Raw genomic sequence first — 17,741 nt, forward strand, 5'->3', positions numbered from 1 at the left:
TGTGGCGGAGGATACGCTATCCTCTGTCCTCTGTAGTGATTTAGGATTTCCGCGTACGATGGTTCCACCGTTGTGGTGGGCTCAGGGTCACTTGATGTATCTGCTCAGTTGGTAAGCTCGTGAGCTAGATCGTCGGCCCTCTGATTCTCACTCACCCCGGTGTGCCCCGGCACCCAGAAAATTTTGTGCTGAATTTCTTTGTTCGGGGTCCCGCCTGGAGGATGATGCTTAGCGCTTCCTTGCTGATCCTACCATTAGTGTAGTGCCTGCATGCTTCTTTGGAGTCAGTGATTATTGTGAGCGATTTATTTCTGCGGTATCCTTCAGCTACTGCTAGCGCAACAGCAGCTTCTTCCCCCTCGGATACTCTGCAGCCGCTCTGTTATATACTGGTGTCTAGGTCCCCTTGATGGTTCACTACCACCGATACTACTCTGTGTTCCTTTGTGTTCCTGTTCCATCAATACAAAGCCGCATCTGTGTATACTACATTTGTTTTTTCAGCTAAGTGCTTTTCTACATACTCTGCTCTCGCAGACCTTCTCCCTGCGTGCAGATTAGGGTCCATGTTTCGAGGGATTGGGCACACCCTGAGTGTTTGGCGAATGTTATCAGGTATGCCCGCAACCCTATCTTCCACTTCTTCACTTAAGTAGCCCAGCCTTCGGAGCAGCGCTCGGCCGGTGGTTGACTGCTGGAGCCTGTACATTTGGACACCTATTTGAGCTTCCTTTAGCTCGTCAAACGTATTGTAGACTCCCAACTTGAGGAGCTTCTCGTTTGACGTATTTCTTGGTAGATTTAGGGCCGTCTTGAAAGCCTGCCTGATTAAAGTGTCTGCTTGTTCATTTTCGTGCTGTGTCATCTTGTGGTAGGGGAGTGAGTATGTTATGCGGCTGACCACCAGGCTCTTGACTAGCTTGATCGTGTCACTCTCCTTCATGCCAAATCTTCTCTGTGATACTCTGGTGATCATTCTGCTGACCTGTTACATTGATTGTCGGAGAAGGCTTAGGGTGTGGCTGCACTTCCCGCTGCTTTGGATCCACATTCCCAACACTCTGATCATGTTGCGTTCCGGGAGGACCTCCCCTTCAATTTTTATGTTTATATTTCTTTGGATGGTCTCTTGCCCACTCGTAGAATTTCCGACTTCTCGTTGGGCCATGCCAGGCCTCTCTCTCTGACGTAGTTCTCCACGCATGTGGCTGCCTGCTGCAGGAGATCTTGTTTTTGCCCTGGGGAGCCCTGGCTTAATCAGATCGTTATATCATCGGCGTACATAGCGTGCTGTATGCCCTCTATCTGGCTCAGCTGTCTGCCTAGCCCAATCATGGCTATGTTGAAGAGGACCGGCGAGATCACTGAGCCTTGCGGGGTGCCTTTGGTGTTTCGAAGACCTTGCTGCGTAGGTCCCCAAGTCCAACTGTAGGTGTGCGGTTTGACAGGAAGGCCCTTACGTAGTCGTGTACTCTTCTTCCGCAGTTGGTGGTGGTTAGCCCTTCCATGATGGCGTCATGGCTGACGTTATCGAACGCGCCCTTGATGTCCAGTGCCATGATGATGTCCTCCCATGTTTTTAGGGCGGCTTCTGCGACTTTCTCCTTGATCTGTAACAGGATGTCCTGCATCGATAGATTTGTTCTGAAGCCGAACATACTGTGCGGGTACAGATCTTCATCTTCCAGGTATTGTTGTATTCTCCTTGTGATGACTCTCTCAGAAAGCCTTCCTAGGCACGACGTGAGCGAGATAGGGCGCAAATTGTTCATCTCCAACTTCTTGCCTGCCTTGGGAATCATCACAACTTCTGCATGCTTCCAATCCCGTGGCAGTGTGCCTTCTGTCTACAGTGTATTGAGGTAGTCTGTGAGTTGCATCACCGCTTCATCGCTGAGGTTGCGAATTGGCGAGTTTCTGATTTTATCGGCTGCTGCTCCTGTGTTTCTGGTAACCGCCCTGATGGCCGCATAAACCTCTTCATTGGTTATCGGCCTGTCGATGTACGGGTTCTCCTCCCCTTGATATTCTCCTTGGTATCCTTGCGGCTTGTCTGTGCCATAGCACTTCTTGACCGCATCCAGGATCTCTTCATCTGACTCTTTGCTGTTGTGGACAACCCTCTGGATTGCTTTCCCACTTTCTGCTTTGGTCTTTGTTGGATCCATGAGGGCTTTGAGTATCCTACACTTTCTGGCTGTGCTAAGGGTGCCGTTCAGGGACCTGCTAAACTCCTCCCACCCCTGTATGGCCAGGTGTGCCGCATACTCCTCTGCCTTCTTTGTGACCTCTGCGATCTTGAGTCGTAGCTTCCTGTTAAGCTTTTGTCTTTACCATCTCCTTTGTGAGCCTTCGCCTTGCTTCCCATAGCCTAAGCAGCCTCGGATCCACTTCCGGTGTGACTTCCGTTCTGCCTATCTCTTGCATGTTTTGTTCCTGCAACTTTTTCAGCTGCTTGCTCCATTCCTCTATTGAGGTGATTGTGCCTTGCATCTGCCCACAATCGCCCCGGAAAGCGTTCTAGTCTGTTATGTGGGCGGTTCCAATCTTTCTTTTAGTATTATCTGCTTTAAGAGTGACCTTGATTACATAGTGGTCACTTCCCAGGTTCTCCAGCAAGTTCTCCCACTCGACTTGCCGCGCTCCTCTGACAAAAGTCAGGTCTGGGCACGTGTCTGGGCTAACGCTGTTCCCTAGTCGCGTTGGTTGGTTCTCATCTGTTAGTAGGGTGCAGTTTTCATTTTCCGCTGCTATACAGATTAGTTGTCCTTATTCTCTCCTTTCTGGTAGCCCCAGCTGGGGTCTCTCGCGTTGAAGTCTCCCGCGATAAGCAGACTGTTAAATTTAGCTAGTCTTCCCACCTCCATGAAAACCTAATTTAAATTGCATCTCTTCTGTCTCGGTGGGCTATATAGGTTTACTATGAAAGTGCTTTTGGCTTTATGCTTCTTTTTGGGAATAACCTCCGGTGTAACGTGCTCTATTGCTGTGTCCTCAATTCCATCATGCGCTATGGTGACTAGGTGGTTGTTAATTAGAGTTGCCGTGCGTCCATTTTCCTGGCACTGGTATCCTTTTAAAACCGGAGTTATATTATTTTCTTGTAAGAAAATAAATCAGGCGGTGAGCCCTGCGTGTATATGAATTGCAGCAGTAGTCCCTACTTGCGCCGATAACCCCGACAGTTCCACTGCCATATATTTAGTTTGCTGTTGCCTGCCGTGTCGTTGTCTTATTGTTGCTAGTTTGGTTTTCGTTCCCAAATCTTCTTTCGTTGTAAAGAATATCCCGGGCTTCGCTTGTAATTTTTTGAACAGTTTGGCTTTTGATATAACTACGGAAATACTGGTTTTCCTGCTGTTGCTGCTGCATTCGCGACTGCATTTGTGATATTTGATTTTGTATGCTGCGTAGAAGGCTTTCCATGCCGTTCTCTGCATTACTTTGCATTACGACTGGTGGGGGAGTTGGACTCCGTGGTGGCGTTGGCACGTGCACCGGGGTGCCTGTTCTAAGAGCCCGCTGCTCACTGATGTATTCCCTCAGTCTTTCTTTGAGCTGCTTCTTTTCCTCTCTAAGGAGCTCTAGCTCTTTCTAATTCTTTTTGATTTCCTCTTTGTCATCATTATTGTTTTGCCCATTTTGCTGAAAAAGTGATTTGGGAGGGCCTGCTCCCCAGCTCACCTCAACGCCGCTCTTGGTCTGCTTCTGCTGTTGTGGTTTGGGTGGTGTCCCGTGTTTTTGGCCTAGGGGCGGAAAGGACTCGTCCCTGGGTCCTCCGCTGCTGCCGCTGCGACCCCGGCTCCGGCTCTGGCTGCGCTGACGGAAGGCTCCCTCGTCCCGGTTGCGAGGATGACTGCCACTCCTGTCCCGCTCCGAGCTGAACCATCTCGGCCGGCGTCTCTTGCTGCGGCTACGACTCCTTCTCTGGCGCAGCGCCCCTTGTGGCGGGCGCCCTCTCAGCTCTGCCGCTGACTTGAGTCTTTGCATTCCCTTGCGCCGGTCAGGTGCTCGCCTCCACAGACCATGCACTTGACTTGACATTGATGTTCTTCCTTCGGATTGCTTGCTCCGCAGCGCCTGCAGATTTTTGCGCTCGGTGTCGGGCATACATCCGAGCGATGTCCTTGCATGCCGCATACGAAGCAGCACTGCCTGGTGGGCCTGTAGGGGTAGGTTTGGTACTCTCCCGAACAAAAAAGGACCCATTTATGAATGTTGGGTTTCTCAAACGAGAGTAATGCCGTCTTCGAATTACCTAGCATTCGTGCCGCTACAATCCTGTTGTCCTGCGTTCTCAATCTGAGCTGCGATTGGAGTTCTTCCGTCATGCCTGACGGTAATCCGTGTATGACTGCCCGTGCGATATCGCTGGGTAGGGCGATGTAGGCTTGTACTTGATACGTTGTGCCTTCATACGGAATGCTCTCGATGTTTCTTATTTTTTTCGCTGTGTTGTCGTCTGAAGTACTTGCTATGATGATATTCGACCCTGGCCTGAGTCTGACCATGAAGTCTTCTGCCTTGATACTTCTATTGCTCGCTTCTACGATGGCTTTTGTAGCTTGATAGGGATTCATTCCTTGCACTTTAAGTCCGCCTCATGGCCTGATGATGATCTTCATATCGTCCCTGGGTAGCGGGGGCAGCCTTGTCTGCCTCCTCGTCTCCCCCTTTTGTATGCCTTCCTTTCCGCTCTCCGGTTGCGTCACACCGTCTGCTGCCCCGTTGGCTGGCGCCATTTTGCTGTTGTTGGTGATTCCCAGCAGGGGTTGGGCGCTGCCTTTTCCCATCTGCTTTGCCCTCTTTGTTTCCTGGATTGGTATATTGGCCATCCTTGTTCTGTTTCCACAGCCCGCCTGCTAACGCTCATCGCGTTGCCTTGTTGCATGGCCTCTGCTTATTTAGCTTCCATGGGTCCGCCGTCCGGTCCCGCGCCGTTGCACGTGGTCGTCGGGGCGATCTCTATTTCCTGGTAATTGTCTTGTTCCTGAATAAATCCAGGTTCCATATTGCTTGCAGTAGGGTTATTGTGTGCCCGAGTCGCCAATATCACCGATCCGAGAGCTTCCGGTCCGGCGGGGCGCCCCTGTGAGCTCCGGAGTGGTTAGGCCTAACCGTTAGGCCTAATTCCCTGCCACGTGGTCTCCGCTTCTATCCTCGATAAAAGTCCAAACTTTGGGCCTACCGGGATGAATTTGTTGTCCTCGTGGTCCTGGTGACTTGTTTTTCTCGATTCTCCCAAAAATTTGGGTGGCCCGATGATTAGTCGAGTTGGAGTTGCGTAAATTCGCGGAGCCCATGCGACACACGTCCGCACGCTTCGCTTGCGCCCATCCTCCCTTCAAGACTAGGAAAAAAACAGTATTAATAACCAGACTGCAAAAACTTTAGAGTAAACAGTAACAAACCATTAAAAGCCCGACATAATGCTAGCAGCTAACACCTAATAATGAAAAAAAAAATGTAGATAACAAACGACAGCTCAAATTGGTTCTTTCACGAGTACGAAAACAAAAGGAAACACAGCCATGGAAAAAGAGGAAAAAATACAAAGCGAACTAGTTAAGCATGCCATTTTTGTGACGTAATAGGATTGCAAACAAGTTCAAAACGTCATGATTTCGTTTGATCAATATAAATGAAAAATTGTTACAACACTTCGACCATGATATCAACAAACAAAAGCCTATAAATCTTTTCAGAAAAAGGCATAATCATTGACGTATGCGATATCAGCCGGGAGGTGGTTCCAGTCGCCGCATGTACGTGGTAAAGATGAGTAAGAGAATGTGTATGTGTTACAACGAATATATCCAACCTTGCGTTTCTGGTAAACTCGTGACGAGCTACAAGCGGGTTCTAGAATGAGCTCCTTTCTGAAAGTTGAATGATGGTATACTTTCAGAAAGAGGCATAAACGAAATAAAGTTGCAACGCAGAGACAAACAGGGTATCAAAGACTGTTCTTCACGCTTGTTACGCTTGATCTGCGACGATAGATAAAATGAAACGAGCCGCATTGTTCTGTACAAGTGCAAGGGACTGACTTAAGTTAGCTTGGTTAGGGTCCCATATGGAAGCGGCGTATTTTTGTTTGGATTGTAGAAACGTCTTATAAAGGAGTATTTGTAATCAAACTGAGGCCTTGCTGAAATTTGGACGTAGATACCCGAGCAAGCGGTTAAGCGTTGCAAATTATTGAATCAGTGTGCGGTTGCTACGATAATGTTCAGGTTATGAGCAGACTTAAGTACCGATACGATGATATGGCTTCCAGTTCGGTGTTAATGAGTGATACTTTGGAGGATGAGCTGAGCGATGAGCGACGGGATACACGCAATAACTTGCATTTATTACTGTTAACCTCCATTTTCCACATTTTACACCAATTTGCAATGTTGTCAATGTCTGTAAAATTTCTGCATCAGCTTCTTTCCCAATAAACAATGCAGTCGTCTGCGTAAAGAAGCATAGAAGATGTCACATCATTAGGAAGGTCATTAGCAAACATGAGGAAAAGCAACGGGCCTAAAACAGAACCCTGAGGGACACCAGATGTTACTTTAGTTAGGTTTGAACCGTAGCCGTCAAGTGTAAGAAAGCACTCAATTCAAAAAAGAAATTTATGGTTTAAGTTCAAAAGAGACAGCCTAAACATTAGTAGCTTAAAGTTAACCTTATCAAAAGCTTTGAAGAAGTCAGGGAAAATGATATCGATATCGGAGTGTGTGTCAAGAACAGCATGCAAACGATGTGTAAAGAAAAGCAACTACATTTCGCAGGAAAATGAACTTCTGAAGCCACATTGGCATGTGTTGAAAATGAGTTCTCTTCCAAGAAGTTGAAGATATGCGCATACAGCACGTGCTCAAAGATTTTGCAAGGAATGGCTGTAAATGATATGGGTCTGACATTTAGAGGTGAGGGCCTGTTGCCTGATTTGTACAATGGAACCACCTTCCGGTCTTCCATTGCAAGGGTAGTTGACCGCATTCAAAAGACTGCTGAAAACTTTTTGCCAGAAAAACCGATGACTACACGTTTGTTAGCTTCAGAAATTTTTAATTTACATTTTCAGGCCCTGAAGATGATGAGATTTTCAAGGAATTAGTTACTCTTGCGATTCCACCAGGATCAATGATTACTGAGAACATCGGAACACATTTGGAATCTCGAAGTTCATCCGGAACATATTCTGCAGACACGGACAAAAAAGCATTCGAGAATGCAGTGCTCAGAACACAAGGGGACTTTTCAGGCGGAATTGGCTCTCCAGAATAATCGTGAAGTCAATTTGCTTGCTATCTTTCAGGTTTACAGTATACCAGAAGTTTTTGGATTGTTTAATGCATGTTTGGCAACGTCCTGTTAAAGACATGATCCTTGGCATCCAGGACTGCATCAGCGTGCTCTTTTGAAACTAAGAAGTACGCATCCCATAGATCATGCGTGTTTCGAGGTTTAGCCATACGAAACAGCCACTTTTTTTTGTTAGGAATGCGGGTGAGTGTTCTACTAAACCACGGGTCTCTTGCGCTGCTCCTAATGCATCTTAATGAAATGAATGTGTAGCAGAGCTCAGTAACCTGCGCGGCGAACAAATCCCAGTTTTGCTGTACAAAAAAACGCAGTTCGAAACCTTTGACGTACGTGTCCGAGTTTCGACAATAGTTCTCATTATTAGTGTAAAAGTTAGCTCTACTGTTGTCCCGAATGAGCTTCGCTTTTGCCGGTGAGCATGAAAAAGAAATTTTTAGATCGAAGTGAAGCAAATCATGGTCACTAATGCCGAGAAGATGGGTGATAAAAGAAAAGAAAACTGGGTGAGTCGTCAGTATTACATCTAGCATATTAGCGGACTGTGATGTACACCTGGTTGGCTGTTTAACAAGCTAAGTGAATTCAAAACATGAGCACAGGGCAAGAAAACTCTGACTTTGGTCCGAGAATGAAAAAATGATTGGATACGGACCTTCCCATGAATTATTAGCAATGTTAAAGTCCCCTAACAAGAATATAGGTCCAGCAAGATAGCGAGACACCATGATACTGATACCATCAGGCAGTTCATCGATGAATGTTTCTCCGGTGTCTGGAGAGCGGTAACAAACGCCTAGTATTTCTGCTATTTCTCAGAGTGATACTAACACATACAGTTTCCAAGCAAGAACCAACGTCTATGGAAAAAGAGGGTATTGATCTTGATACAGCAATTAGCGCTCCACAACCATGCCGGCTTTCTCTATCACGACGGTAGATACCGAACTTCTTTTCAACGTCGAAAATTTCACTACTGTGGATCCTTGCATTCAGCCAACTTTCGGTTAAAATGATCATATCGGCGTCTATGGCCTAAACATCTGAGCCAAGTTGATCGCGTTTATTTGTTATGCTTGTTCATATTTGAATCAGTACCAACTCGCCTAGTTCGCAGCCTTAATGGATGTCATGCTTGTTGTATTTGAAAATATAACTGAAACCGCCTGAGATGCCAGACGAACGCCACATCCCTTCACTAACTGCTAAGTTCCTGTGCCCTGCGTTTCAATAGAAGACGATGATTTCAGTTGCTTAGTACGCGCACTAGCGTGAGAAGACGGTCCACATTTTGTATGGTTATTCGGGTCGCCGTGCACGTCTCCAGTGCGAGCGTTATCTTTGCTCTTTATCACTTGGATGCTACCAGTGCATTTATCGTAGACATACGTGGTGTCATTCACAGCAAGTTTATCATACCGAAGCTGCAGCTCAGGCCTCCCTGGTAAAGACTTGGCAAGGTCAACCAATTTTTTTTTCGAGCCTGGCGAGTAGAAAGCGAAAATTCCTCTGACACAGACACATCGCTGCTTTATAGTTTTGAACGTTGTGTTCACACCATTTGTTTGGACTTGAAGGTACGGCATTTGACAATCACAGGCCTGCATTGATCTCCTTCATAACGCCCACCGAAACGATGCGCACTCTCAGCCGCATCATGAGCAATATTGGCGGCAATATGTTCTTTTATTAGGTCAGCGACCTTCTCACTTTCATGCAACGTTTCGTCGCTATCAGTGATGCCGAAAAACAACAGGTTGTCGCGACGACTCCTGTCTTATACTGTATCAAGCCTTGAACGCATGTCGCAGTTTTCCTGAACAATGTATTGAATTGTCTGATTGGCAGCGTCGAAATCCTCCTTTTTAACGTCGAGATCATCACACCTAGTTTCAACTGAAGATATCCTGTCATTCATAGCCGTGATCTTCGATTCAAAGGATTGCTGTGATGTTCTCAATTCGTTAATGAACTTTATTATTTCAGCTTGCCCCTGGGCTAAAGTGCCTATCTGCTCTTTCAACTTACGTAAATGCCGAAGCATCTCTTTTTGCCATTCACATTCTGTGCGTGCAACAGGATTATCGCCATTACACCTGTTGGTGCCAGGGTTGCTATCGACGTAGCCATAACGCTACAAAAGCATTCGCAGTACATCAAAACACTCATTGGAAATGTCGCAAAGGACGTGTGGACATAGGAAAAGCAATAACGAATGACTGCCTGAGCACTTAGTGCATAACGAGTGCTGTTTACATACCTGAACAAATCGAAGATATGAAACGTCAAGCATCGTCACTGTTGGGCCGTTCCCATGTCCAACGAGGTGCCGCCAGTTGTCCACGGTATTTATGCGCTCCGAAGTGGATGATGTTTCGTGCAATGTGGCTGTCCTCTTGTACCAGATGAACGTGTCATTGCAGAAATCACTGAATCCATTCACAGCCGCGTGGTGGTACGTCCGGGTGCTGTTGATGACTCGCACGGGCAGAATGGGTGACTGTTACTTTGGTTATGTGTCGTAGAAAGAGCAGCATGCGAAGCAGATCAGGACCTGAACAACTCGAACACAGGAAACGTCAAGCATGGTCACTGTTGGGCCGTTCTCATATCCACTGAGGTGCCGCCAGTGGACCACGGTATTTATACGCTCCGAAGTTGGTGATGTTTCCCGCGATGTGGCTGTCCTCTTGTACCAGACGAACGTGTCATTGTAGAAATCACTGAATCCATTCACAGCCGCGTGGTGGTGCGCCCGGGCCCTGTTGTTGACTGGCACGGGCAGAATGGGTGGCTGTTATTTTGGTTCTGTGTCGTATAAAGAGCAGCATGCGAGACAGATCAGGACCTAAACAAATCAAAGAGACGAAACGTCAAGCATGGTCACTGTTGGGCCGTTCCCCTGTTCACTGAAGTGCCGCCAGTTGACCACGGTATTTATATGCTCCGAAGTTGGTGATGTTTCCCGCGATGTGGCTGTCCTCTTGTACCAGACGAACGTGTCATTGTAGAAATCACTGAATTCATTCACAGCCGCGTGGTGGTACGTCCGGGTGCTGTTGTTGACTAGCACGGGCAGAGTGGGTGGCTGTTACTTTGGTTCCGTGTCGTGGAAAGAGCAGCATGCGAGGCAGATCAGGACCGGAACAAATCGAACACAGGAAACGTCAAGCATGGTCACTGTTGGGCCGTTCTCATATCCACTGAGGTGCCGCCAGTTGACCACGGTATTTAAATGCTCCGAAGTTGGTGATTGTTCCAGCGATGTGGCTGTCCTCTCGTACCAGACGAACGTGTCATTGTAGAAATCACTGAATTCATTCACAGCCGCGTGGTGGTACGTCCGGGTGCTGTTGTTGACTAGCACGGGCAGAGTGGGTGGCTGTTACTTTGGTTCCGTGTCGTGGAAAGAGCAGCATGCGAGGCAGATCAGGACCTGAACAAATCGAGGATATGAGACGTCAAGCATCGTCACTGTTGTGCCGTTCCCATGTCAACTGAGGTGCCGCCAGTTGACCATGGTATTTATAAGCTCCGAAGTTGGTGATGTTTTACGCGATGCTGCTGTCCTCTTTTACCAGAAGAACGTGTCATTGTAGAAAGCACTGAAGCCATTCACAGCCGCGTGGTGGTACGTCCGGGTGTTGTTGTTCACTGGCACGGGCAGAATGGGTGGCTGTTACTTTGGTTCCGTGTCGTAGAAAGAGCAGCATGCGAGGCAAATCAGGGTCTGAACAAATCGAAGATATGAAACGTCAAGCATCATCACTGTTGGGCCGTTCTCACCTCCTTCCTTCATTTCATCCTTGACACGAGCCTTCCGCAAGTTAAACTCTACTTTACTTTTGTTTGTTATCACCCATTTACGTTTTTTGCACGTCTGTTCACCATTTTTTTGCCGGTTCATATCTTGTCAGGTGCATTTCTCATGTGCTGTGCACGTGCCTTTTACTTTGCCCTCTTTTTGTGCAGCAACTTGATTCTGTTTGTGCAGCCCCTGATTCTGTTTGTGTTCTTGCAAGGGTTGCGGTGTATATTTCTCTGTTTCTAAAATAAACGTCATTTGGTCGTCAGCGTCTGTGTTCTGTTCTTGCTTCTTCCGGCGTCAGCGCTGTTTCTGCCATGATCATAAACCAGCAAGCCGAACTCTCCACCCTTCTGTGTGAAAATTATTTTGCCCAGATCCTCTCCAGCTATGGAGAAACAAAAAATTGACCAAGAAATAGGGCAGCAGATAAGGAACACAAGAGTAGACCGTGCCCGTTTTCAGAAGTTAAACAAGAAAGAGGTTCGCAGTAGCTAAGATGTACTGCAGAAGTTCCTGTTCGCACCTGTAACCCGTTCGTGGAGAAGGCAACGGTAATGAACAGGACAACATAAACGACAGACAAAACACAAGAAGGCCGGATGTATTCGACAACAAGACTGCCAATGTGCGTCAATGCATTCTTGAGTATGTGACGAGGAAACAGAAGAGGAACAAACATAAAAAGTAGCACTGGCTTAGCTCTGCTGTGCCTAGTATGCGTAGCGAAAGCTGCCGCAACAAGCAAGGCTTCTCTTCTTCTATGGTCTGCAGATGACGGCCGAGCGCATCGCCTCCCGTATTCATTCGACCCCACGCGCAGGCGCAGTAGAGCACATAGCTAGCCGTGGCGTCAGCGCGCAACGGGGGAGGGGACGAGGTGGCGGAGTCGGCGGCAGTCGCGCGGCTTCTCACATGTGACGTCTCGCGCGGCGCTCCTGTGGCGAGACTCCCACATGCGCAGTAGGAGCAGATGGCCAAGTCTGGCGAAATCTCTTCGGCAGCGTAGTGTAGCGTTCGCTACAAAACATGCAGAGGTTAGAAAACCGGGAACTGGCTAAAAAAATCTGGGGAGGGGGAGCGACTCTTAAGCTCCGTCTTAAGAGTATGACGCGATAGCTCTAATCGATATTCGTCCATATTTGGGAAAATGGTTCATTCTGTTACTCTACTTTCATTAACTGATCACTAGGAGTCCTCATACCCCTCCTGACGCAGTGGTGCATATGTTAAGCTGTGTTAAGCGCCACTGCCCTGTCAGGTGGCTGTTTCAATCCCAGCCACTGGTAGGGCATGTCAATCCTAGGTTGCCCTCCCCGAGCAACCTCTCGCAACCGATCATCAATTTCAGTGCCATCTGCTACGGGGAGGCGTTTGGTCATATCCGGTGGGCCAGCTACCATGGTAGGCAGGTCTTGGTGACATCACAAAGTGACGTGACCTAAGTGGCAGGTGGGTCTTCTGCTTTTTCGCTCAAAACGCCAGCGCCGCCGACGAGGCTCAATTTTCTGCAGAACGAAAGCCTCAATTCCACTGCGTGGAAAACTAACTGGCGCACACAAAGAATCTATTTATTCTCTGTTTTGTAATGTCTATGACCGCTAACTTATATTTCATAATTTACTGACGACGATGAAGAAAAAAGAGCGAGAGAAAAAAAGCGAAACCAGGTTGGTTGCCGTGCAAAAATATAGGAGTCATTGAACACTCAAATATTGCGGCAAAGCTCTTGCTTACTGTCCCAGTCGCCCCAGGCAAGAAAATACTTATTGCGGACGTCATTTTCTCCTGGCATCCAGAAATGTTGATAGCGTAATAGTCGTAATAACAAGGCGGAGATACCGACAATTATTAAGAATTTTTTTCAGGCGAAGTTGAACTGTCATTCACCCAAAAACCATGCGAATGGGCTCTCACATGTGCTCAAATTTATGGGTGATTTTGGACTTCGTGTTTTATCGTTACGATGTCTATGAACAGCTGCTGAAGGAAATAAACTTATAAGGATTAGATGCATACCTAAATGACATTCACTAAATTTCACACATCTCCCGTCCACATGTTGATATTTCCCCAGTGGGCACCCGCACTGTATACTTAGCCAGGCGCATCTCTTCGGCGGCCACACTTCTGGGCACTGTCTACCGTTGGGGATCCCCTCACGAGGGCAGAAGGTCCACACTTCTCCTCCGGGACATGCTGCGATAAAGAGGCAAACCTAAAGTCACTCTGGGATAGGCAGTAAAACATGGGACGACAGTTCACCCGGCCACACTGTCTCTCTTCTGGCATTCCGCACAAGACGCCGACCACAGATTATATAAACTTACATGCAATGTCTTTGGGTTTTGGAATGCAGGTTTGCTGCATGCTTTTGGCTCGTTCGCTTATTGGAAAAAAGTAAGGGAGACTGCGGTCTCTTCGCATGCGCTGCAGCTTTAATCTGTGGCGGTGGGCGTCTCAGAAACCGAAATTCATGTACATCTCAGAAGAAGAAAATTGTCAAGTTTGCCAAGATCACCATCAATTTGGTAGCTGCCTTTATACTGGCGATTTAAATAGGTCTTTCTTCTTGGTTCGATAGAAACATTTTTACGTCACAAAGTAGAAATAGCTGCAACCTGGCTAACGAAAAAAGTCATTGCTAAGCGAACATATGCGTGCAGAGTTTCAGCCGTATTTGCAATTTAATGCAGAACTGGCGCTCAGAGCGTAGTGGCTGCGGTTCAGCGACGACGCCTTCTTCGCGTAAATATCGTGGAGTCTGAATAATCAGGAAATAATGCGCTCAAACAAAAACGGCCTGCCCATCGGCAGCTTCAAATACTATAAACCTGTCCTAGAAGTGGCGACCACACAATTCTAAAACACCGAGTCTTCTTAACCTCTCACATGTAAGCAAATAAAATAATAAAAAAAACAGTTTTGCGTTCTGCTTTTGGGAGAAATACAGAAAGGAATAATAGTTGCCTTTTTTTAAACTTTCGAATACACTAAAGCGCATGTCTGCTTGTGAAGCTAGCTTGAAGCCTAAGCTACTGTTAGCGCTGATTCCGAATAAAGATGTATCAAGGTACTCAGCCACATAGAAAGTTATCGGCGCCCAGCTTCTTGGCGATGAAATAGCTGAAAACAAGAACTACTGCGTGTTCTTGAACTAAGAAGGCCCGCACTATCGAGTTTGTCTAAAAGAGCTAACTCCTTTCCTTTAGAACTGGTAGGTTGGTAAAGCGGAGTCGAAATGCTCCTACCATACTATAGGATTTTTCTGGACAGTTGCAATTTCTCTGTGCACGCGAACATACTCGTAAACACTTTCGGACGTTCGGTAATAAACGGTTTGTCGGACGAATAATTCATCGAGAAATACTGATAATGGTTTCTCTGGAAATCCTGCTTCTCTACATCTTTGTTGCTTGGGATAAATACACTATATCGGCAGCCGTTGATAGCAGTGCTGGTGCTGGCCTCCGCCCGAGGTACTTTGTTGAAAGGCGTATTGGCTGTGAGCGCCGTTTGATACGAAGTTGCCTTGATATAAATCTATATTAAAATCTTCATTCTTTTATTACATAGGAAATTTTATGGCTGTGTCCATGCCAGAACTACAGGTGCTAATTGAGAAGAAGCTAGGTCAGAGCAAAAGGAATTTCAATTATGAAACGTCCTGCAAGCCAGTCGCGAAATCTCAAGAGCCGAAAGAAGTAAACAGCTTCCATCATGACATAGTTAAATGTGGCTCGCAAAAATTTTCTTTTCCTGTTCAGGCTTCAGATCAATTTAGCATCAGCTCCGACATGAACGATTAAGTTCGGTTCGTTTTTTTTGTTTTTGCGCTTAGTTCAAAGCAAAAATGAGGACCGTAAAGATGCAGCTGTATTTATACCGCAGATGAGCTTTTTTTTTTTGTTCGCCATGAGACCAGGATACCTTGCTTTATGCAATGTATAGGAAGTATAGACAACAAATTTTCGCTTCCGTGTTTTCTTCTTTCAAACGATGCGTTAAGACATTCGTGCACATGGAGCATCCTGTGGAATTCGCTAAATAATTCATAACTGAATTTATTCTCGACGCTGTTTCGGTTTCAGTTTCAACATTGGAACGATGACACTTACGCGTAGTTGGTATTCAGTGCACATGAGGCATAATAACTCGGCTACATAATTGGTGGCAGGTCATTTTTTGTCATTTCAGGTCTTGGAAGAAGATGGAATAAATGTCGTAGCGAATAAAAAGTACATAGCAGCGATTATATTAAGGTTTGTAGCGAAAGCTATACTTTGGCCACGAACTCGCCGTTTTTGACGTGCTCGCATTCCCACCGTGGTCGCACCGCATCGCGTGACCAACCACGTGACTGGTCACGTGGTTGGTCGTTCGATTGATGGTACCATTCGTCCACCACCACCACCGGTACCACCAGTCGTCGTTCGATTGATGGTACCGAAACCGATACAGCGTGAGAGAAGATATTCATTTATAAATTATATAGCGGTTGGAGACAAATACCACCAGGCAATCCATGTATTTTAATGTCTAACGCATCGTTTGACAAAGAAAATGCGCAATAAAATTAGGTGTTTATAGTACTTTAAGGACTTAAAAAAGGGACGGTGGTTGAGCATTCGTTAAACCCAGCGAGAAACGGTAGCTTCACGCTGTTTTATCCTGGCAAAGCTTCTTATGTTATGCTTTGGTCGTTTTTTGGTTTTTGCCAGGCTAAGCCTTCGTGAAGCTACCGCGGCGCGACACTTCTTCAACACCCGACTTCATGGCTCTGACTGCTAGGCGTCTCCGCCGCTCCTATTGTGCTCGTCTGAAGGCGTGACGTCATAGCGTAGCACGTGAACACCACATGTAGGCTTCGTTATAAGGCGCACCGGCGCTCCTCCCGCTATGTACTCAGTTAAGGAGGGCGCGACATCGCACCCTATCACGTAAACACTGCGTTTCGGCTCCTCGGAGAGCCAAGAGTCGATCACGTAACCCGATTTTGGTTTAACTCGACGTGACGTTGAAATGATCTTGACCTTGAAATGATCTGGACCCCTGACGTGTCGAATATTGCTTGACCATTAACCATTCATCGGATTTCTAAGCTTATAAAGTGAAGGATTGACCTCAGCTGAGCCTTGAAGATCGTAGGCAACGCACGGCGATCTCAGCCCGAGACCTCTAGTACTGAAGCTACCACTTCAAAACAACCGAATCCTTGCCACGCATGTATGCTTGTTAGTGGTGGTCGAAAATGACGCTTACCTTCGACACAACACCGCAGCAAGCTGCCAGCAAAAAGGAGGGTTGCGCAGATTGGAAACCGCATAATCCTATGCAGTGTGGGCAACCTGGTTGAGCGCGTGAAAGAAATAAAGATATCCACATGTGGTTTTGGATGTGGGGTTTAACGTCACAATGTGCACAAAGGCTGTGGGACACACCGTATTAATGAGCTCCGTATCAATTTCGACCACCTGGGACACTTAACGTGCTGTGACATCGCGGAACATATAGAGATTTTTTTTGTTGCGCCTCCACAAAAATGTCCCTGCAGTGGCATGAACGTGATCGTGCAAAATTGAGCTCAGAAGCCAAACGACTGCTGATCTTCAGTTAAGTTTGGCACCGCCTATGTCTTTACACTTACCGTGAATAAAGTAACATTTTTCGTCACCGGAGAAACAATCTGACGAGCAACCTAAATGGGCCACTCAGATCACATGACCTTGTGGCGTCACCACTACCTCTGCAAACAGACTGACTACCGTGGCAGGAGGCAGTTAATGTAATTACTCTTTCCGGGAGGTTGCTCGGTAAGAACAACTGCCATCGCAGAGCAGTGGCGCATCGATTAATCACAGTGCAAATGTGCGAGTTGTAATATGAGGGCTGCCAGGAATCAATTAATGTTAAACAGAGAATGACCAATTAAGCACGTATGGGTATATATGCGAATTAACGCTATCGTGCCACACCCTTATGCGAAGCTTAAGTGTTCCCTACAATTATTGTTGTTAGCGCTGTGTTTCTTCGCGTCTTTTCCTTCTCTTTGTGCCTTGTTTCACGCTGGCAGTTTTATGATGCTTCCGAACGAATTAACCGGCAAAAATTCTAAACGCTGAAATCCTCAGATCTGCCTCAATACCCGCAATAGCACAGGGCAATGCAACACGTGGTAAGCATTCTCCTTTCCGTGCAGCAGCCCAAAACCGCTCCTGCACATGCATTCTTAGCGTGCTAAACAAATAAGGTGCACGCGGACATGCTGGAGCCCGCTCCAACGCAGCTGCAACGCTGTTCCGATCTTCCGTCGTTGAGGGGTCGTGGCAGCCATATTTCTATGAAGGTGAAATGTAGAAATGCACTTTTGCTGTGCCTTGTCAGGGCATGTTAAACATGTTTTTTTTTGTCGATATAGCCAAGAGCACTCTACTAAAGTGCCCCGTTATTCCTTTCAATCCGTATTTTTCCCCTTGCTCACAGCGCGGTCCCAAGGCACTGAAGTTTGAGGTGAGTTTTCTGGCACTGATGTCTAGTTCGAAAAATTTAAAGCGTAAAATTTTCCGAAAATTTTTTTGCATAATTGTTATAATACTTTAGGAATTGCAACTGTTTA

The 17,741-nt window shown here is 46.8% G+C and overlaps 1 long non-coding RNA gene across 1 annotated transcript in view; it reads right to left on the reverse strand.

Annotated features, from left to right (window-relative positions):
* The window catches only part of LOC144119225 (uncharacterized), a 29,761-nt gene extending 13,288 nt beyond the window's left edge, over window positions 1-16,473 (reverse strand). The window contains exons 1-2 of the long non-coding RNA XR_013312304.1: window positions 16,388-16,473; window positions 13,145-13,324 (exon numbers count right to left, since the gene is read on the reverse strand). This is a non-coding gene — a long non-coding RNA (uncharacterized LOC144119225). The remainder of the gene's footprint in view (window positions 1-13,144; window positions 13,325-16,387) is intronic.
* Window positions 16,474-17,741: the final 1,268 nt, after the last annotated feature.

Source organism: Amblyomma americanum, chromosome 2 (genome assembly GCF_052857255.1).
Source record: "Amblyomma americanum isolate KBUSLIRL-KWMA chromosome 2, ASM5285725v1, whole genome shotgun sequence".
Classification (NCBI taxonomy): Eukaryota; Metazoa; Arthropoda; class Arachnida; order Ixodida; family Ixodidae; genus Amblyomma; species Amblyomma americanum.